Raw genomic sequence first — 23,189 nt, 5'->3', positions numbered from 1 at the left:
GTGGCGCGTGGCTGTTAACTATTGCCTGTTGTAATCATGGGTTGCATACACACAATAGAATTTGAATAGCCACGGAGCAGGGCTTTAAAATTAGAAATGGAGAGCAAAAAACGGAGATAATTCTGTAGTATGAGAGGAGGATGAGTCATGTCTTAAGCTTTTATGAATTAAAGTCAACATATAGTGTGTACAGGTACTATGTAAAGTTATTATGCCCCCGAAGGGAGGCATATTAGTTTTCAACTGTCCGTCCGTTCGTTCGTTTGTTCGTTAGTTAGTTTGTTCGTTCGTCACAATGTTAACTTTTTGCATGAAGGCACTTTACTCGCGAACCACTGCACCCAGGACCTTCAAACTTCACTTGCTGATAGTACATATTGAGTACACCACCCCTACTGACTTTGGGGTCACCAGGTCAAAGGTCAAGGTCACGGGGGCCAACATTATCTTTTTGCATGAAGGCACTTTACTCGCGAACCACTACACCCAGGACATTAAAACTTCACATGCTGATAGTACTTATTAAGTACACCACCCCTACTGACTTTGGGGTCACCAGGTCAAAGGTCAAGGTCACAGGGGCCAACATTAACATTTTGCATGAAGGCACTTTACTCGCGAACCACTTCAGCCAGGACTTTCAAACTTCACATGCTGATAGTACTTACTGAGTACACCACCCCTACTGACGAAGGGGGCACCAGGTCAAAGGTCACGGTCACAGGGGCAAACCTTAACTTTTTGCACGAAGGCACTTTACTCGCCAACCACTTCACCCGGGACCTTCAAACGTCACATGCTGATAGTACTTATTGAGTACACCACCCCTACTGACTTTGGGGTCACCAGGTCAAAGGTCAAGGTGATGCGGGGGCATTTGTCACCATTAGTGACTGCTCTTGTTTTGTTTATTTGTATGACATTATAATTACTGTTTTTAAGAGGAATTAACTTCCAAAAATTCGGCTAAAATATAATGTATCTGTGAAATTAATACTTACATTTTTAGCTCACCTGTCACAAAGTGACAAGGTGAGATTTTGTGATAGCCCAGCGTCCGTCGTCCATTGTTCGTGCATAAACTTTTGCTTGTGACCACTCTAGAGGTCACATTTTTCATGAGGTCTTTATTAAAATTGGTCAGAATGTTCACCTTGATGATATCTAGGTCAGGTTCGAAACTGGGTCAGGTGCAGTCAAAATCTAGGTCAGTAGGTCTAAAAATAGAAAAACCTTGTGACCTCTCTAGAGGCCATATTTTTCACAAGATCTTCATGAAAATTGGTCAGAATGTTCACCTTGATGATATCTAGTTCAAGTTCGAAACTGGGTCACATGCCATCAAAAACTAGGTCAGTAGGTCAAATAATAGAAAAACCTTGTGACCTCTCTAGAGGCCGTATTTTTCATGGGATCTGTATGAAAGTTGCTCTGAATGTTCATCTTGATGATATGTAAGTCAAGTCCGAAACTGGGTCATGTGCCATCAAAAACTAGGTCAGTAGGTCTAAAAATAGAAAAACCTTGTGACCTCTCTGGAGGCCATACTTGTGAATGGATCTTCATAAAAATTGGTCAGAATGTTCACCGTGATGATATTTAGATCCAGTTCGAAAGTTGGTCATGTGCCCTCAATAACTAGGTCAGTAGGTTAAATAATAAAAAAACCTTGTGACCTCTCTAGAGGCCATATTTTTCATGGGATCTGTATAAAAGTTGGTCTTAATGTTTATCTTGATGATATCTAGGTCAAGATCGAAACTAGGTCAATTGCTGTCAAAAACTAGGTCAGTAGGTCTAAAAATAGAAAAACCTTGTGACCTCTTTAGAGACCATACTTTGGAATGGAACTTCATGAAAATTGGTCAGAATGTTCACCTTGATGATATCTAGTGGGTTGCGTGTCATCAATAAGTAGGTTGGTAGGTCAAATAATAAAAAAAACTTGTGACCTCTCTAGAGGCCATATTTTTCATGGGATATGTATGAAAGTTGGTCTGAATGTTCATCTTGATGATATCTAGGTCAAGTTCGAAACTGGGTCATGTGCGGTCAAAAACTAGGTCAGTAGGTCTAAAAATAGAAAAACCTTGTGACCTTTGTAGAGGCCATACTTTTGAATGGATCTTCATGAAAATTGGTCAGAATGTTCACCTTGATGATATCTAGGTCAAGTCCGAAACTGGGTCACGTTTCGTCAATAACTAGGTCAGTTGGTCAAATAATAAAAAACCTTGTGACCTCTCTAGAGGCCATATTTTTCAATGGATCTTCATGAAAATTGGTCAGAATTTTTATCTTGATGATATCTAGGTCAGGTTCAAAACTGGGTCACATGAGCTCAAAAACTAGGTCACTATGTCAAATAAAAGAAAAATCCACGTCATACTCAGTTCAAAACTGGGCCATGTGGGGACAGGGGAGCGATTCAGGACCATCATGGTCCTCTTGTTTTACATCTTTATTTGAAAATAAAATTCATAAGAAGGTCCTTTGGAACTTTGGTAGAAATTTCTTTTTCAAAAAAATGTTCATATTAAAAAAAAAGAACCAAAAAAACAAACAAACAATATAAATTCCTAAGATCTGCATCTTATCCAGACTATTGTTGTTTATTTCCCTTTATTTACTTAAGGGAAACACGTAATCATTATATCACCATCTCATCTCATGTTTATCTTCTGGAATACTTTTATACTGTAAATATTACCGAAAATAAACTGTGTGCAGAAATCAAGAACCTTCAGTTAATAGAATAATTAAATTAACTGGAATTCCACAAAAATAGGGATAATGGTTTAACAACAGATGATGTGAAAGTAGAACACCCACTCCCCCCTCCCCGGACCCCTGTTTCCTGTTAAATTTGACCCCTGTGGGCAACACCCTCACTCCAACCCCTTTGATATTGTTAATTAATCTGTAACCCTGTTAAAAACCTTCAGTTTTTGAATTATTAAAATCCTTTAATGAAAATGAAATGTCTGTTTCAACTAGTCTCTTCATTAAACTTTTCGTTTATAAGACTTAGTATGACTTTTAAGTATTACCATGTAAGCTAATTGCGCCAGGTTGTAGTTAGTAGGCTAATTTCCGTTACATAATGAAATGTCCATCAAAAACAAAGGTATTAATTGATGCATGATACCAGTTATTCATTTTTAGCTCGACTATTCAAAGAATAGTCTAGCTATTCTACTCACCCTGGTGTCGGCGTCGGCGTCGGCGTCACACCTTGGTTAAGTTTTTGCATGCAAGTACATACAGCCATCAATTAAAGGCATATAGCTTTGAAACTTATTTTTTCTTTTTCTAGGTCAATTACCAACCTCTCTGGGTCAAGTCCCATAACTCTGACATGTATTTTGAGCAAATTATGCTCCAAAACTAATGCAGATATTGATTTGAAACTTCACATGTGTCTTCGGGGTTATAAAACTAGTTGATAGCAGCAAGTCCCATAACTCTGACTTTCATTTTGGCCAAATTATGCCCCCTTTTGGACTTAGAAAATTCTGGTTAAAGTTTTGCGTGCAAGTACATACAGCTATTTCTAAAAGGCATACAGATCTGAAACTTATTTTTTCTTTTTCTAGATCAATTACACACCTCACTGGGTCAAGACCCATAACTCTGACATGTATTTTGAGCAAATTATTCCCCCTTTTAGACTTAGAAAATTTTGGTTAAAGTTTTACATGCAAGTTACTATCTCCAAAACTAATGCAGATATTGATTTGAAACTTCACATGTGTCTTCGGGGTTATAAATCTAGTTGATAGCAGCAAGTCCCATAACTCTGACCTTCATTTTGGCCAAATTATGCCCCCTTTTGGACTTAGAAAATTCTGGTTAAAGTTTTGTGTGCAAGTACATACAGCTATTTCTAAAAGGCATAATAGATTTGAAACTTATTTTTTCTTTTTCTAGATCAATAACCAACCTCACTGGGTCAAGTCCCATAACTCTGACATGTTTTTTGAGCAAATTATGCCCCCTTTTAGACTTACACAATTTTGGTTAAAGTTTTACCTGCAAGTTATTATCTCCAAAACTAATGCAGATATTGATTTGAAACTTCACATGTGTCTTCGGGGTAATAAAACTAGTTGATAGCAGCAAGTCCCATAACTCTGACCTTCATTTTGGCCAAATTATGTCCCCTTTTGGACTTAGCAAATTCTGGTTAAAGTTTTGCGTGCAAGTACATACAGCTATTACTAAAAGGCATATAGATTTGAAACATATTTTTTCTTTTTCTAGATCAATTACTAACCTCACTGGATCAAGTCCCATAACTCTGGCATGTATTTTTGGCAAATTATGCCCCCTTTTGGACTTTGAAAATTCTGGTTAAAGTTTTACATGCAAGTTTCTATCTCCAAAACTAATGCAGATATTGAATTGAAACTTCACATGTGCCTTCGGGGTTATAAAACTAGTTGATAGCAGCAAGTCCCATAACTGATATGCATTTTGGTCAAATTATTCCCCCTTTTGAACTTAAAACTCTTTTGATATTTAACCTTTTTGGGTTATATTTTCCTGCTTCTGGGACAATATTTCGAATAGTCGAGCTTGGCTGTCTTACGGACAGCTCTTGTTCTTTAACCTATTAAATTCATCCAAATAAAATATCAATATATGCTGGAGAATAGTTTTATACCTGTTCATCATGATTTTCTTGGTAAGTTATAATCAAAACAAGGCAGTATTATATATGATTACATTTTTCTTTTTCTTGCAGCGGTACTTTATTGTATTACATCTTCATAATGATCAAATTAATAGAAATGTATTTTTAACTTTAAGATACTTTATATTCTGTGGTCATGTCATTTTAACATATGTAGAGTGCGTATGAGTAAATTTATACATTTGTTGCTAAGAAACTTACCGTGTGTAAATCCGGCTGTATGAAAGTTTGATATGCCTCAGTTAAGATTGAAAGAGCATCAGTTGTATGATATGGCTGTAATATGTATTCTTGTAGCCTTGACAGTCTGCAACACAAGATAAACTCTTATGGTAAAAAGTAAATAATAGATGCCGATCTTGGTACTTGTTCTATAAGTAGCCTTTATTTTGTCGTAACTGAATTAATTTCTCTGCAGTAAAATCATCGTGAGATGTTAGAGATCCAGTTGGTGCATTCGAGAAGCACAAGGGAAGGGAACTGTCCTGTATTTACACCATCAGTGGGTGTGGAGGAGCTGCATCAGTACGCAGAGAGAAATCAGGATGAACTCAAGACTTAGGTAAGATCATTGTCAGAATCATTAATTTAGTCCTATATACAGTGCAATCTGTTAAAACATTAACACAACCAAGCAAATAACAGTAGTCTCGGTTTGACTGACTGTTCATGAGAGGTAATGAAATGTGCAACTGCTCATACATGTCTCTGAAACCCATCTCTGTGTGTCATTGGGTCATTGCCAGGACATTGCAAAAGTCATTGAAAGGGTTAGAAGAAAGAAAAACTAAAAAAAAAATCTTTTGCTTCTTTATTTCTAGGTTCCCACCCATATGAAGCAAGTGCGAAACATAGGATATGGTATGGGATTTGTGTGTTTGCCAGAGTTTAAAGATAAGGGTAAGTTGTTCTAAAGATTTATGCAGTCATATGACTAGGTCAGATTGTTTTGAAGTTTGTTAGTCTTCTACCGGTGGAACATCATAGGAATGCTGTTCGCCTGTCTGCTAATCTGGATCATGGGATAACTCAAAAATATTGAAGCTAGGTTCATAAAACTTGGTGTGTGAATAGGGGACGTTATATAAATTATGCATGTACATGACTTATGCTTGCAGGTTGAAGATCAAGGTCACTATTGAAGGTCAAGTAAAAATTGTTTCTGCTCCATAACTTTTATATGCATTGATTATCTAAATGCTACACACAAATGTTCCTTATGATAAGACAATGTGTCAACGCATGATCTATGCTTGTTAGTTTAAGGTCAAGGTTAGTGTTTAAGGTCAAGTAAAAATTTGTTTCTGCTCCGTTGTCTGTCAAAGGTCAAGGTCACTATTGAATGTCAAGTAAAATTGTGTTTTCACTGGTAGGGGACTTCTTATTGCCGCTGCAATACTCAGTCACTAGTTTACTACACTCACAATTTTGTCTTCTTTTTAAGGCAGATTAACAAAGAAAATTAAGGACAGTTACTCAAACAGATACACAGCCTATTTGAACATCTCCAAAAAATCTTGCTTTTGCATATGGCGAAGAATGTTTCTAGAGATTTTACAATAAGTCATTTTGATGAGATTTAAAGTGGCCACCAGGCACCACTCTTTAATAAAAAGTATTTGCATTTTCAGTTTGATGATTTGATGGCTTATATTTAATTGGATGTAAAACTGGATAAAATATTAGGGGAGGGATGGTCTAGTGTGTAGGCTGCATAACACCAAGGTCATGGATTTAATCCCCAAGGGATCATGACTGCACCTTTTATATGATGCCAGTTGGTTGTTGGGGAAATGGACTAAAGAGTGATGCAAAAACTCACAATGAGCTACAGTAAAATAGTTTAAACTTGACAAGTTATAGTATTTGTTAAACCAAACTCCATGTATTTTTTATTGTCTTATTTAAAGTTTTTATTCACTGGTTTAAAAGATTGTAAATTCATGAATACAGAAATAGAAAGAGACACCTACCTGTACCACAATGCAAGGAGAGAGGCATTTTCAAGATGGCTGTCATCTGTATCAGGGGAGATAATTAGAAAAGAAGTCCATGAAAGCAAATACAAGGTAAGAACTTATTTGCATATGTGTTACCCCATTCAAAATTCAAATGCTAGAGTCAGGTTTTTACCTCAAAAGCAAAGGTGAATTACAAGGGCAATTATAGTTTTCATGCACACTGGTATCTGGTATTGTGTGCCTTTAAAAAACAGTAACTGGTATTGTATGCCTTTAAAAAGCAGTAACTGCTTTTAAACTGTTGAAAGGATGCCTGTAAAACAAACAGATTTTCAAAAGGTGTGTCAGGCACAAGAGTCAGGTCATAATCTCCAAGCCCAAGGTCACATGACAGTTTTCATACACTATTGATTTATGATATTTGATACTGTTATATTCTGACATCCTTTTTAAGGTGAGTCTTATAAGATGTAAATGTCAAAGTGATAAGTGGCAAAAAACATTTTGCTATTACACAATCCCAATAGTATATATTCCTTGTGTCAGGTGTGTCTTTTTGGGGACATTTATGTTTATCAAAGTTGAAACACAGTTCTGTTGATGAAGTATTAATAATATATCAAGACATTTTCATATCATAACTTCCTGACATTCCGTAGGTTCTGTTGTCAAGTTGAAGCACCTATCCAAGAAGCTGTTGAGTTATATGAGAGAGCATTTAAAGGGACCAGTGAGAATCAGCAATATTCCCGCCCTCCATTACTGTGCTACCTCAAGGCTGAGGACTCCGAGGAAGTGGAGGTTTCTGTATGAGACACATGTTATCATATCCTTTGTCTGTACTGTCAGAAATGTCGCCAGTTAGAAATTCTCCTGATCACTACATCAACATAAAGTCCTCTGGATTATAGACCCAGGTTTGTCAATGATTCTGTTTCTTAGATTTGAGAGTAATGTTGTTTTTCAACAACATGTCAGTTAGGTTACTCTGGTCATTTGAACTAACCAGTTCTGACTTACTATAACCCGACAAAGTCGGAGGGATATAGTTTTGGTGTTGTCCGTCCAGAGCCATATCTAGGAAGTGGTTGGGAATATTTAAGTAAAACTTAATATACTTGTTTACCACTATGAGGTTATGTGGCCTGTCAAGTTTCAGTCTGATTGCCCAGGTATCACCAGAGTTATGGCCCTTAGAAATTTCTAGTGTTTACTATATAGGGTACTATAATTAATGTTTGCCCTGTTCATTTCTCTGTCCGTCCGTACGTCACACTTCATTTCTGGGCAATAACTGGAGAGCCATTTGACCTAGAACCTTCAAACTTCGTAGGGTGATAGGGCTTATAGAGTAGATGGCTGCTATTGTTTTGGGGGTTACTCCATCAAGGGTCAAGGTCACAGGGGCCTGAACATGGAAAAACATTTGCGATCAATAACTTCAGAACCCGTGACCAAGAATGTTGAAACTTCATAGGATGATTGGTCATGCAGAGTAGATGACCCCTATTATTTTTGGGGTCACTTTATTAAAGATCAAGGTCACAGGGACCTGAACATGGAAAACCATTTCCGATCAATAACATGAGAACCACTTGACCCAGAATGTTGAAACTTCATAGGATGATTGGACATGCAGAGTAGATGACACCTTGTGATTTTGAGGTCACTCTATTAAAGACCAAGGTCACAGCGGACAGAACATGGAAATCCATTTTCGGTCAATAATTTGAGAACTATTTGACCTAGAACCTTCAAACTTCATAGGGTGTTAGGACTAACAGAGATGATCCCAAATGTTATGATGATCTCTAGGTCAAGTTTGAAACAGGGTCATGTTTAAATCTGGGTCATGTGGGGTCAAAAACTAGGTCACTCGGAAGGATCAAAGGAAAAGCTTGTGAACACTGTAGAGGCCACAGTTGCGACTCAATCTTTATAAAGCTTAGCAAGAATGTTTGCCTTGATGACCGCTAGGTCAGGTTCAAATTTGGGTCATGGCGGGGTCAAAAACTAGGTCACCCAGGCAAATCAAAGGAAAAGCTTGTGAACTAGAGGCCACAGTTGTGACTCAATTTTTAGCTCGACTATTCAAAGAATAGTCTAGCTATTCTACTCACCCTGGCGTCGGCATCGGCGTCGGCGTCACACCTTGGTTAAGTTTTTGCATGCAAGTACATACAGCTATCATTTAAAGGCATATAGCTTTGAAACTTATTTATTCTTTTTCTAGGTCAATTACCAACCTCACTGGGTCAAGTTCCATAACTCTAACATGTATTTTGAGCAAATTATGCCCCCTTTTGGACTTAGAAAATTCTGGTTAAAGTTTTACATGCAAGTTACTATTTCCAAAACTAATGCAGATATTGAATTGAAACTTCACATGTGTCTTCGGGGTTATAAAACTAGTTGATAGCACCAAGTCCCATAACTCTGACCTTCATTTTGGCCAAATTATGACCCCTTTTGTACTTAGAAAATTTTGGTTAAAGTTTTGCGTGCAAGTACATACAGCTATTACTAAAAGGCATATAGATTTGAAACTTATTTTTTCTTTTTCTAGATCAATTACCAACCTAACTGGGTCAAGTCCCATAACTCTGACATGTATTTTGGCCAAATTATGCCCCCTTTTGGACTTAGAAAATTCTGGTTAAAGTTTTGCGTGCAAGTACATACAGCTATTACTAAAAGGCATATTGATTTGAAACTTATTTTTTCTTTTTCTAGATCAATTACCTACCTCACTGGGCCAAGTCCCATAACTCTGACATGTATTTTGAGCAAATTATGCCCCCTTTTGGACATAGAATATCCTGGTTAAAGTTTTACATGCAAGTTACTATCTCCAAAACTAATGCAGATATTAAATTGAAACTTCACATGTGTCTTCGGGGTTATAAAACTAGTTGATAGAATCAAGTCCCAAAACTCTGACATGTATTTTGGGCAAATTATGCCCCCTTTTGGACTTAGAAAATCCTGGTTAAAGTTTTGCGTGCAAGTACATACAGCTATTACCAAAAGGCATATAGCTTTGAAACTTATTTATTCTTTTTCTAGGTCAGTTACCAACCTCACTGGGTCAAGTTCCATAACTCTTAACACGTATTTTGAGCAAATTATTCCCCCTTTTGGACTTAGAAAATTCTGGTTAAAGTTTTACATGCAAGTTACTATCTCCAAAACGAATGCAGATATGGAATTGAAACTTAACATGTTTCTTCGGGGTTATTAAACTAGTTGATAGCATCAAGTCCCATAACTCTGATATGCATTTTGGTCAAATTATGTCCCATTTTGAACTTAAAACTCTTTTGATATTTAACATTTTGGGTAATAATTTCCTGCTTCTGTGACAATATTTCGAATAGTCAAGCTTGGCTGTCTTACAGACAGCTCTTGTTATAAAGCTTGGTCAGAATTAGGGCAGGGATGATTTCAAAATTTTGGAACCAGTTAATCAGTTGTATGAAATCGAAACAAACCAGTTAATCGGCCGCCATATTTGAAATGCTGATTTCTTTACTGACCACCTTATAAAGGTACTTCCAGCAGCTGACTTCATTAGGAACTTACGGACTTATAGTTTTGGAAGCTGGGTGATAATTGATAAGTCATATTTTGGTGTATTTTTAGATATATCACGACAAGCAAATCCAAGACTATTGATTATGTTCAGTGATTAGCGGTTTTTCAAATTGAAACCAATTTCACCTAGTAATTGAATTGCATCCGATTAACCGAGTAACCGTCCCAGTTCTAGTCAGAATGTTTGTCTTGATGATCTCTAGGTCAAGTTCAAAACTGTTTCATGTTGGGTCAAAAACTAGGTCACTTGGTCAAATCAAAGGAAAAGCTTGTTAACACTCTACAGGCCACCATTGTGACTCAGTCTTTATAAAACTTGGTCAGAATGTCTATCTTGATGCCCTCTATGTTAAATTTGATTACGGGGTCAAAAACTAGGTCACCAGGTCAAATCAAAGGAAAATCTTGTTAACACTATAGAGACCACAATTTAAGTTTTTTTGACTTGATGACCTCTAGAGCTAGGTCACTAGGCCAAATCAAGGGAAAAGATTGTTAACACCTTAGAAGCCACAGTTGTGATGGAATCTTTATGAAACTTTGTCAGAATATTTGTCTTGATGAACTCTAGATCAAGTTCGAATCTGGGTCATGTGGTATTAAAAACTAGGTTGGTAGGTCAAATCAAAGGAAAAGCTTGTGAACACTCTAGCGGCACAGTTGTAACTTAATCTTTATGAAACTTTGCAGAATAGTTGTCTTGATGATCTCTAGGTCAAATTCGAAACTGGGTTGTGTGGGGGAAAAAACTAGGTCACTAAGGAAAACCTTGTGAACACTAGAGGCCACAGTTGTGACTCAGTCTTTATGAAACTGAGTCAGAATGTTTGTCTTGATGATCTTTAGGACAAGTTTAAAACTGGGTCATGTAGGATCAGAAACTAGGTCAGTAGGCTAGATCAAAGGAAAATAGAGACCACAATTTAAGTTTCAAACTCATGAGAATTGATCAGAATGTTTGTCTTGATGACCTCTAGGTCTAGTTCAAATCTGAGTCATGTGGGGTCAAAAGCTCGGTAATCCAGTGAAATCAAAGGAAAAGCTTGATAACACTCCAGAGGACATGTATATAACCCTATCTTCATGACACTTGGTCAAAATGATGATCTTGATGATCTTTAGCCCAAGTTTAAATGTGGATCATCTGGGCTCAAAACATAAATCACCTGTTAAAATCAAAGAAAAAACTTTGTGCTTGCAATAGAGGCTGCATTTTTCATTTGATGTGCATTAAACTTGGTAAGATTGTTTGTCGTCATGAAATCTCATATGAACTTTTATCTGGGTTATGTAGTGCAAAAAACTAGGTCACTAGGTCAAATCAAAGGAAGCACTTGTTTACACTCATTGTTTGGTCCAATGTTAATGGAAATTAGTCAGAATATTTGTCTCCATGAAAGCACTTACTAAAACATGTTTACACTGTTATGGTGTGTTACTCAGGTGAGCGACCTAGGGCCATCTTGTTCATTAAATGTAACGGCAGTCTTAGATGCTTTGAATGGTTCCAGTAAAATATGCATTCCATACACGAGTTTCTATGGTAGTTGTAAGCAAAAAGGGGTGTCCACGGGCAAGTGGTTACAGTTGTAACTTGAATGACTTTTATCACACCAATGTGGGTTTGGAACATTGTATGGGATGTAGAATTTTTCATGTGAGGAAGCCATTCAGCTGACTTGCTGAAAGTTTATATTGTGGTTCTGTATAGGTGCTCACCTATGCCTGAAATAATCCCTGCATAAATAAGTTCAAACTATATAATAAGCAGATAGTTTATAAAGTTAATATTACACATGAACTGTTACAGCCAGAGTTACAAAGGGAGGTAATCAACAATAATGGATTCAGTAAAACTTTCTGTGTTAACTAATATTTAGACCTTTGTCAAATATCAGAGAGAATAATATTTAGAAATAGGATTCAACAAGAAAGTAGTATATATTTTATGTTCAGAACAGAAAATATGGCTGCCACATTTCAAACAAAAGCATTCTGGACCTTTAAAATTGCTGACATTAAATCATTTGCCTGTCACCACTGTGGGTTCAAAATCTTTCTTAGTGTGTATAATTATTTCATGTGAGGTAGCCATTTAGCTAGCTTGCGAAGGTGTGTGGTTCTACACAGGTACCCATCCTTGCCTGAAGTCATGCTCAGAGGGGCACCCCTGGTGCCTACTTTCATGTTGAAAACCTGGTAAGCTGCCATACAATTTATAATTGTCTTAGTGTGATGTTAAACCCAGCCACAAAGAACTAAATCTGCTCAACTGGATCTTTATGGTTCTATGTTGTGAAGTTGCTGCTATGATTATGTTTGAACCAGTCATATGCAGACTGAATTACTAAGTTTATCCACTAAACTATATTTGTGGATGCACCAATTTAAAGACTTAAATATCATGTTTTTGTAATAATGAAATAATTACATATTTTACAGTGCAGAGAAGAGTGGAAGTTAAGCAGACATTCCGCCCCCAATGGAGATTTGTCCCATTCACATTTACCCATCATCCACCAAGAAGAGTATGTGGAAAATTTATCATCGCCTTAGCCCAGTGAAGGGTACAACCAAACATACACTTGATGGTGAGCTGGAATAAAACAAAATAAACTGATGTCATGAATGCTGAATGATTTAGACTCAGTTATACCTGTGTGATCCAATTGTTGAAATAAATAAGGGAGATAACTCAAATTTAGACTATACAATAAAAAGGAGTATTTTAGATAAAGAGTTTTGTCCTTTAAATACTCCTTCTCCAGTTGGACAAAATGAAGGAAGACAATTGTATTGGGCAGACAAGAAATTCTATGAGATACGGACATCCAAAAGTAAATTGATTTTTTACTTTGAGACATTGAATGGAAACGTAAATTGTGAAATTCAGTTGTCTGATATTAAGAACATGCACTGTAGAGAACAATTTTGCAGTCTTACAATATTATTTTAGTATATCACAAAGAATGTATTAAGAACATCTAATAGACAAGTACATGTATTATTGATGTACTAGGATCTTAGATTTGGAATAAGTTTAGCTCTAGAATTTTAGAACAAGTGAATTTTAGCTTTAGAATTTTAGAATAATGCAAGTTCAGCTCTTAGAATTTTCTCTTTTTGCAAGCATATGTCATTCACAGTGTTGACTTCTAGAAAAATCTAGCACTATTTCTATTAAAATGTACTTGAATATTGCTTTTGTTTAGTTTACAGCTGAAAAAAAGGGAATGACCTGTGTTCATACTGTACAATCAGTTCTTCTAGATTTCAGCGAAGGCTTCAGTTCTTGCCTTTCCCAGTCCCAGATGAAGATGGTTAACATTACAGAGACTTTAATGAGGTATATTTTGTAAGTAACTTTTTGGCATAACTGCAAAGGCAGTTTTCCTGCATTCTTTACAAATATGAACCTGCTGTGCATGGTAACTGACAACTTACCCACATGAATCAGAGTGGAGGTAAAAAAACAAGTATTTTCCGCAATCGATCAGTTGCCAGAACATAGCCCTGTTTAGGATTTAAACCTACAACTGTCATATTTATAGATTGGTGCTCAACCTATTGAGCAAATTAGAACATGCATATTGTTTTTGCCCTGTCCGTCCATCCATCTCATTTTCTGATCAATAACTGGAGAACCATTTGACCTAGAATCTTCAGATTTCATAGGGTGGTAGGGCTTATAGAAAAGACCACGCTTATTGTTTTTTGGGTCACTCCATCGAAGATCAAGGTCAACAGGGGCCTGAACATGGAAAACTGTTTCCAGTTAATAACTTGAGAACCACTTGACCCAGAATGTTGAAACTTTGTCCGTCACACTTCATTTCTGATCAATAACTGGAACCATTTGACCTAGAACCTTGAAACTTCATAGAATGGTAGACACCCCATATTGTTTTTAGGGTCATTCCATGGAAGGTCAAGGTCAAAGGGGCCTGAACATGGAAAACTATTTCCAATTAATAACTTGAGAACCACTGGACCCAGAATGTAGAAACTTCATAGGATGTCTGGACATACAGAGCAAATGCCCTATTGATTTTTGGATCACGTCATTAAAGTTCAAGGTCATAGAAGCCTGAACGTGGAAAACCGTTTCCGAACCACTGGACCCAGAATGATGAAACTTCATAGGATGACTGGACATGTAGAGCAGATGACCTCTATTGATTTTAGGATCACTGAATCAAAGGCCAAGGTCACAGGAGCCATAACATAGAAAATTGTTTCCGATCAATAACTTGACAACCATTTACCCAGAACCTTCAAACTTCATAGGGTGATAGGACTTACAGAGTAGATGACCTGTATTAATTTGGGGTCACTGGATTAAAGGTCAAGGCAATTTGTTTTTGGTCTAGTTGGTATCTGTCTGTCACAAAGTTGTGTCTGTTCCATACCATCTTTTATGCTTATGAAGATTTTTAAATAACTTCACACAAATGTCAGCCATAATGACATCACACAGATGTCAGCCATAATAACTTCACACAAATGTCAGCCATAATAACTTCACACAAATGTCAGCCATAATGACATGGCCTGCAAAATGCAATTTTCAACCATGTCAGCCCAGTGTTCTCTGCTATGTTTGATATTGTGAAAAACTGTACAAATTACTGCATTTATGCTTTTGTTATTTCTTTGTTATCATATGTCAGTAACACTATCTACTATATTTATAATTAGGATGCAGTATCTAAGAGAGGAGAACAATTATACATGTGGTAACAGTGGTGAAGATTTTGGGTTTGTAACAAAATGGAGTCTGCCTTACACCTCAGAAATTGAACTTACATATCATGGACAAGGGGTCAGATCTTGCCTACCACCATGCTGTATTTACTGTGGAGACAACACCTGCTTGAGGAAATAGATCTGTAACTTTATGAAAAGTTTTCGCGTGTACATCTATTAGTGTAACAACCAGTTGAGAAAATGGTCAAGAAAACTTGGGAGTCATCAATTCTTCAAGAAAAAAAAGAGAAGTGATATGTGAGCACAGTTCAGTAAACAAATGTATGTTGTGTAAAAACATGCTCCAGTGGGCTTAATCAACATTGACATTACTTATATATAGATCTTTTGTGGAAATTACTTTAAGTTTTGTGATGTAAGGAATGTGTATGAAACCAGTTAAGGTGATTTATTCTAATTTGAATTATTATTCAGATATAAAATTTTCAAAGCAGTTTTTGTTTTCATTCAATTTTACAGTTCATTTTGTTATATAACACATGTTAGCCATGCTATTTAAAAAAATTTTGTTTGCAGAGCTACAATTGATCTTTCAAATTGACTTTGCCCAAATCTTTTTAATAGTTACTAAAATGTTCATTTATAACATGTTTTTCCATGAATTTTCAAATATTGGAGTGAAATATATCTGACATTTGCACAATGAAAAATGTCAAATACATGTTCATGTATATTTTTCACTGTCGTGTATATTTTTTCACTGTCGTGTATATTTTTCACTGTCGTGTATATTTTTTCACTGTCGTGTGTATTTTTCACTGTCATAACTTGAAGTAAAAAGAAAATTTGTTTTACATGTAAGATTGAATACCTTTCACTCATGTACACCATATCTTACATTTTCACTTGTGGCTATGCCACTCTTAAAAATTTTGCATCTGATGTTCACTTGTGAAAGATAATTCCATCTGATTTTATAAACTATCACAACAATTGCCATGTGGGGTTACTGGTCCTTTGGATTGTGGAGACTATGTTTGAGTTTGCTTTAACAGAATTATGCTGAGGCCAGTGTTAGGGATGTATGAGTGGTGTAGTACACTTCATTACCGCTCATGAATAGACAGTTGGGTATTTTTACTTCCTTTTTAGCTCGACTTTTCGAAGAAAATGTAGAGCTATTGCACTCGCCCCGGCGTCGGCGTCAGTGTTGGTTAAAGTTTTTGATAAAGTCAAATATCTCTGTCACTGTCAAAGCTATTGACTTGAAACTTAAAATACTTATTTACCATCAAAATATACACCTGAAGAAACAATCCCCATAACTCTGATTGAATTTTGACAGAATTATGCCCCTATTTAACTTAGAATTTTTTGTTAAAATTTTTGATAAAGTCAAATATCTCTGTTAATATTAAAGCTTTTGACTTGAAACTCAAAATAGTTATTTACTATCAAAGTCTACACCAGGAGACACAATTCCCATAACTCTGATTTGAATTTTGACAGAATTATGCCCCTTTTTTCCTTAGAATTTTAAAAACATTTTTTTGATAAAGTCAAATATCTCTGTTACTATTAAAGCTTTTGACTTGAAACTCAAAACAGTTATTTTCTATCAAAGTCTACACCAGGAGACACAATTCCCATAACTCTGATTTTAATTTTGACAGAATTATGTCCCTTTTTAACTTGGAATTTTTTTTACTGGCAAAGCTCTAATTCAGAGTCAAGCACTGAGAAAAGTCGAGTGCGCTGTCTCACAAACAGCTCTTGTTTGTCTTGCAGTTTTGATAAATAAAAAAGAAACTAGTAGTCAGATAATAATTACCTGCACTGAATGTCACCTGCACTGAATATTATCTGTGTTGAGTATTACCTGCATTTTGGGGTTTTGAAGTATTACCACTGTGAGGTAATCATTTCATTATGAAATTATTGTATAGTGGACAGGAAAATATACTTGGAAAGTTTGGTTTTTATTCCGAAATGCAAGGTGTTTGTCCCCTGAACCTTCATGACATAAATCCTATTTAAACTGGAAGTTGAATTACAGTGAGAACAAAAAATGTTAATGTTGAAGCTCTGCATGGTGAAAACACTGCATGTAAAGCATTTTTCTTATAAAAAAACAGTCAGTTTACAATTTACTAATATTCCAACAACTTTGCTACAGGACTTCTTCAGGGAATATTTTTTTTATAAAAATATATGGAGTTTTTATATGCATTTATGAAGCCTTATGACTCTGGTTGAATAAATTAAATATATATTGGATTGTGGTATTGTTTTATTTATTTATAGAAGTGCTTGCTCTATTCTTATATCAGCATCAGCATCAGTACTTTGAACAAGAGTGTTTATTTCCACAAGGCTGATTATTGCATCATGGATGACAGGATCAAAATCGTAACATCTTTAAAAACAGTACAATTTTAAAATGTTTTCATTTATCTGTGAAGTACGTAAAATAGAATTTGATATAAACTGTGTGTTTCCAGAATAAAAATATATTGAAAAAATAATTTTGTCTATCATTTCAATCCTATAGACATGTTCGTGTGATTTTGTCGTGTCGTATTTTTATGTATTTGTAAAACGCCATTGAATATGTTTTCCGTAAAAATAGGCGTTTAATCAAATAAAACAGTTTCAGTGATTGATTCTAGTCCATCTCTAAGTTGTTCAAACATTCAGTCATTTTGGCATATAGCAAAAACTAGCCTGGTAACTTTTGTGTCCCCCTAAACGTTTTAGGGTACCACTTAGAATTGTCTTTGTCTAGATGTTTGTTTGTCGGAATTTGCATCATCTTTGTAAATCATAACATTTTTTTAGAATGTTATTCAGTATGTGAAGCAGTACCCTTGAGATTATATTTTGGATTTACCACCTTCATCCTACACACAAAAAAGAAAACAAAATCTTTGTGCAGTTTCTTTTATCTTCTGTTTCTTGGTATATTTAGTATGCTTAACACTTACCTGCTAAAATACTATCATGAACTTGTCCATCTTTGTATTTGGACAGTACCATTGACTGTAAAGAGGTGTGCTTACCAAAAAGATTCTGACTGAATGGCAAACAGTGCAGATCATTATCAGACAGCATGGATGGTCGCAAAGGCAGAATCGATTATGTACAGCATGGTACAAATGTTAACCAACCCCTACTCAAAGGTGTTATGAATGTTTACTTAGCCTTGAACATATGACAGTATCTAACAGCCCAGCTAATTACATAACACAGTCATCTTGATTTTATTTTTAACTATTACTAACACCCTTGCATTATAGTAAGATTTTACAAATGACCCCTGACCTTCCAGTTATCAAATTTTATTGTTGGAAGTAACACGGTTGAAGTTGAAAACAGCCCCTTAGGCTCGTGAAAATGAGAAAACGGCATACGTAATTTCTGAAGTTTCCACGTTTTCAACATTATTTCAATTTCACAACTGGTCAGTTAACCCAACCAGTTTTCGCTGATTCTGTACGGGTACAAACTTGGTTCCGCACATAATTAACAACGGGGCCTCTACGACCGAGTGTTCTTCGAATTACTTGCCCCTAACTTTTCTGGGTTTGAAACCTCGTTTATTGTAAAGAATACTTTCATCTCGGGTAGCTTTACCCAAGGTCGATGGTTCTACCAAGGTGCTCGCCCGAGGTGAAATATGCCCGGAGGGGTACCAGGGGTCTTCATCTAACACCAAAAGCCGATGTGACGTTAAACCAAACAAAATAGTTATAGTAACTAACAACTCCATAAAACTCGAATGTGGAGGACGCATCATTAGTCACATCGTTAAGAAATACATACAGTGATCATGAGGATCGAAGTCGCGATCTCTTGATGCAAACTATTGTGCACTACTTTCTAAGCTAAGAAAGTAAGTAGGCTTACATTAACAAAATGAGATAATGTGGCATATACTGGAACTACCAAAAAAGTATTAAAGTTTCATCACTTTTTCGTCAATGTACCTCTGTATCCATATCATTTCTCATCGGCGTGAAGTTGGCAGTACAGCAGTAGTAGCAACAATTGTAACTGCCAATAACTGCTACTACTGTCAGCAGTTACAGCAGTTAGTAAGCCGTTACACTAGTTTGGTGATGTTACTGACATCAGATATTTTGTGTAGAATAAACACTTTCCCACATCGCATCAAGTAGATCCCTATCAGTACATCTAAATGTTGTTTCAAATTGGCATTTTTCCTTTATGTAATGTTATTTCACGCTCAAAATTTGGGACAGGAGTGCGCTGCCTGTCCTCACACCTTGCTCCTATACTTAAGGTAAAGTAGTGAACTTAAAATATTGAAGTGAAGATAGGAATAAATATTGACAAAAAGTTGCTTGCGGTGGAATCGAATTTCCTGGCTCCGTAAAGACAATTAGGTGTCCATCCATCGCACCAGGTAGATTTGGGATAAGTGAGAAGTTTTGGGCCCCCAGCCCCGGCCCAGACCTTTAGTTTTGGATCTGAGTTTATAAGGTATGCTTGTATTATTTTATGTATGAAACAAAGAGCAATCAAATATATTTAAAGGTAAAAAAAATGTTAAGTTAGCAGTTAATTTTTGAAACGCGGAAGTTAATTGATATCACCTCTCTTTCGTTTATTCATATTTTTTTTATTTATTTATATTTTATACAGACCCTGAGCGGTCATGTTTCGGGTGACCGGGATCTAAATTTTTGCGTAGAAGTCTAGAGACGGCACCAATCTTTCATATTGTATACTTCGGTTCATTCATACCATCCGTTTTTTGTTTGTTTCAAGCTAAAGTTGAAAAGCGATTTTGTGGCTACATCCAATAATGATATTCACGTTTTTCAAATTAAAATAAAAAACATACTGATAAAAACTGTAGAAGTTTTCTGAGTGTTAAATATAAATACGGTGAAATGTTGACAAAATCTTAGACGTATATGTATTTTGTCTTCAATGCGTTCATTCTAGCTTTGATGGAAAAGAATATATCAGAAAATATGTTTAAAGTAGGCAGTAATTATATCTACTCCTTTTATGAACTACAAGTAAATATTAAATTGTTTGAAAATGATGAAAAACTGGATGCGAAATGAAATCTTTAGCACACAAGCTGTTTGGCGTCAACGCTTAGAACACAAAGACGTTCCATTAGATGGCGCTCTATTACGCCTTGGTGACCTTAATATGAAACTTATAAAACCTCATAAATTCCTTATTCAAGAGATGTTAATATCATATAGAAAACAGACGAAACTACATTGAGTGAAATATCTAACCATACAAATAAATCACGAAGCTGGTCGTAGAAACATCATTTACCTGCTGGCAGTAGCATCTCCAGGAAACGGATAAATTGAGTTTAGTGACACAATTTCTGCTGGCAGCATTATATGGAGTATACCAATCACCACTGATATATCAATTACCTGTCATTAAATAGCAAATGCCAGTAACATCAAACTGGTATACCAGCAATTTGACGTGCTGTAATTGCTGGCTGTAGTAGCAGTTTACTGCTACCTACTCAAATCGGGACGCACGGGTAAGACCAATAGCTCTACCTATTCTTTGAACAGTCGAGCTAAAAGCTAAAATAATTGTATTTAGAAAAGGTGTTGCATTGCAAAATACAGAAAAATGGACCTACGATAGAATAGAAATAGTAACCATTTTACCTATTTTGGATTTGTTTTGACATCCGGTGGTTCATTCCGAACTGCGGTAGGTACACTTGAGAGCAAAAATATCTTTCTTCTCAATTGCAAAAGCTATACATGTCCCCACAGAAATCATGTTTAAAACCTTTATCTTGTTGCCGGCAAGTGATTCTTCCTTTGCGACCAGTGCATACCAAGGAAAACCTGCACATCCGTGCAGACTGATCGTGATCTGCACTGTTCGCTACTAAGTCAGTACATTTTCAGCGAAAACCTCTAGAAATAATAAATGGTACTGCCCAGATTGAATGATGGACCAGTTCATTTTAGAAATTTAGCAGGCTAAAGGTTAATTTATTTGTCTCTTATGTCTCTTCAGTTCTGTTTCGTACTCAACTGAAATTTGGGGATTTTCAAACGCCCTATGTATAGAACGCGTTCACAAAAAGTTTTTGAAATGGACTATGTTAACTGGCAATCTACGTTTGTACGGAGAATCTGGACGTGTGTCCTTAATTATTATGTCTCCACCAGAAGACATATTGTTTTTGCCCTGTCCGTCCGTCCGTCCTTCCGTCTGTCCGTCCGTCCGTACGTCACACTTCATTTCCGAGCAATAACTGGAGAACCATTTGACCTAGAACCTTCAAACTTTATAGAGTTGTAGGGCTGCTGGAGTAGATGACCCCTATTGTTTTTGGGGTCACTCTGTCAAAGGTCAAGGTCACAGGGGCCTGAACATTGAAAACCATTTCCGATCAATAACTAGAGAACCACGTGACCCAGAATGTTGAAACTTCATAGGATGATTGATCATGAAGAGTAGATGACTCCTATTGATTTTGGGGTCACTCCGTCAAAGGTCAAGGTCACAGGGTCCTGAACATTGAAAACCATTTCCGATCAATAACTAGAGAACCACTTGACCCAGAATGTTGAAACTTCATAGGATGATTGGTCATGAAGAGTAGATGACCCCTAATGATTTTGGGGTCACTCCGTCAAAGGTCAAGGTCACAGGGGCCTGAACATTGAAAACCATTTCCGATCAATAACTAGAGAACCACTTGACCCAGAATGTTGAAACTTTATAGGATGATTGGTCATGAAGAGTAGATGACCCCTAATGATTTTGGGGTCACTCCGTCAAAGGTCAAGGTCACAGGGGCCTGAACATTGAAAACCATTTCCGATCAATAACTGGAGAACCACTTGACCCAGAATGTTGAAACGTCATAGGATGATTGATCATGAAGAGTAGATGACCCCTATTGATTTTGGGGTCACTCCATCAAAGGTCAAGGCCACAGGGGCCTGAACATGGAAAAGCATTTCCGATCAATAACTGGAGAACCACTTCACCCAGAATGTTGAAACTTCATAGGATGATTGTACATGCAAAGTAGATGGCCCCTATCGATTTTGGGGTCACTCCATTAAAGGTCAAGGTCACAGGGACCTGAACATTGAAAACCATTTCCGATCAATAACTAGAGAACCACTTGACCCAGAATGTTGAAACTTCATAGGATGATTGATCATGAAGAGTAAATGACCCCTAATGATTTTGGGGTCACTCCGTCAAAGGTCAAGGTCACAGGGGCCTGAACATTGAAAACCATTTCCGATCAATAACTGGAGAACCACTTCACCCAGAATGTTGAAACTTCATAGGATGATTGTTCATGAAGAGTACATGACCCCTATTGATTTTGGGGTTACTCCATCAAAGGTCAAGGTCACAGGGGCCTGAACATGGAAAAGCATTTCCGATCAATAACTGGAGAACCACTTCACCCAGAATGTTGAAACTTCATAGGATGATTGTACATGCAAAGTAGATGGCCCCTATCGATTTTGGGGTCACTCCATTAAAGGTCAAGGTCACAGGGGCCTGAACATTGAAAACCATTTCCGGTCAGTAACTTGAGAACCACTTGACCCAGAATGATGAAACTTCATAGGATGATTGGTCATGCAGAGTAGATGACCCCTAACGATTTTGGGGTCACTCTATTAAAGGTCAAGGCCACAGGGGCCTGAACATGGAAAACCATTTCCAATCAATAACTTGAGAACATCTCAACCCAGAATGTTGAAACTTCATAGGATGATTGTTCATACAGAGTAAATGACCCCTATTGTTTTTTTGGGTCACTCCGTTAAAGGTCAAGGTCACAGGGGCCTGAACATTGATAACCAGTTCCGATCAATAACTCGAGAACCACTTGACCCAGAATGTTGAAACTTCATAGGATGATTGAACATGCAGAGTAGATGACCCCTATTGATTTTGGAGTCAGTCAATTAAAGGTCAAGGTCACAGTGGCCTGTTCATGTAAAATCATTTTTTGGAAATAGCTTGAGAACCACTTGACCTACAATGTTGAAACTTAATAGGATGATTGGACATTCAGAGTAGATGACCCCTATTTATTTTGAGGTCACTTGATCAAAGGTCAAGGTCACAGGAGCCTGAACAGTGACTTGAGAACCACTAGGCCCAGAGTGTTGAAATTTAGCGGGATGACTGGACATGCCAAGTAGATGATCCCTATTGCAGCCAACCAT

The 23,189-nt window shown here is 36.6% G+C and overlaps 1 long non-coding RNA gene across 6 annotated transcripts in view; it reads left to right on the top strand.

Annotated features, from left to right (window-relative positions):
* LOC123552570 (uncharacterized) overlaps positions 1-17,233 on the top strand; it is a 45,355-nt gene extending 28,122 nt beyond the window's left edge. For 2 of the 6 annotated variants that reach the window (XR_008370767.1, XR_008370764.1), the window contains 7 exons: positions 5,115-5,258; positions 5,518-5,596; positions 6,650-6,765; positions 7,317-7,574; positions 12,694-12,842; positions 13,464-13,606; positions 14,950-17,233. This is a non-coding gene — a long non-coding RNA (uncharacterized LOC123552570). Of the gene's footprint in view, positions 1-5,114; positions 5,259-5,517; positions 5,597-6,649; positions 6,766-7,316; positions 7,575-12,693; positions 13,089-13,463; positions 13,607-14,949 lie in introns of all 6 variants that reach the window. The other 4 variants (XR_008370769.1, XR_008370766.1, XR_008370768.1 and 1 more) reach the window with 4 other exon arrangements.
* Positions 17,234-23,189: the final 5,956 nt, after the last annotated feature.

Source organism: Mercenaria mercenaria, chromosome 4 (genome assembly GCF_021730395.1).
Source record: "Mercenaria mercenaria strain notata chromosome 4, MADL_Memer_1, whole genome shotgun sequence".
Classification (NCBI taxonomy): Eukaryota; Metazoa; Mollusca; class Bivalvia; order Venerida; family Veneridae; genus Mercenaria; species Mercenaria mercenaria.
Note: the sequence above shows the minus strand (reverse complement) of the source record. Positions and strands in the feature narration are given on the sequence as shown.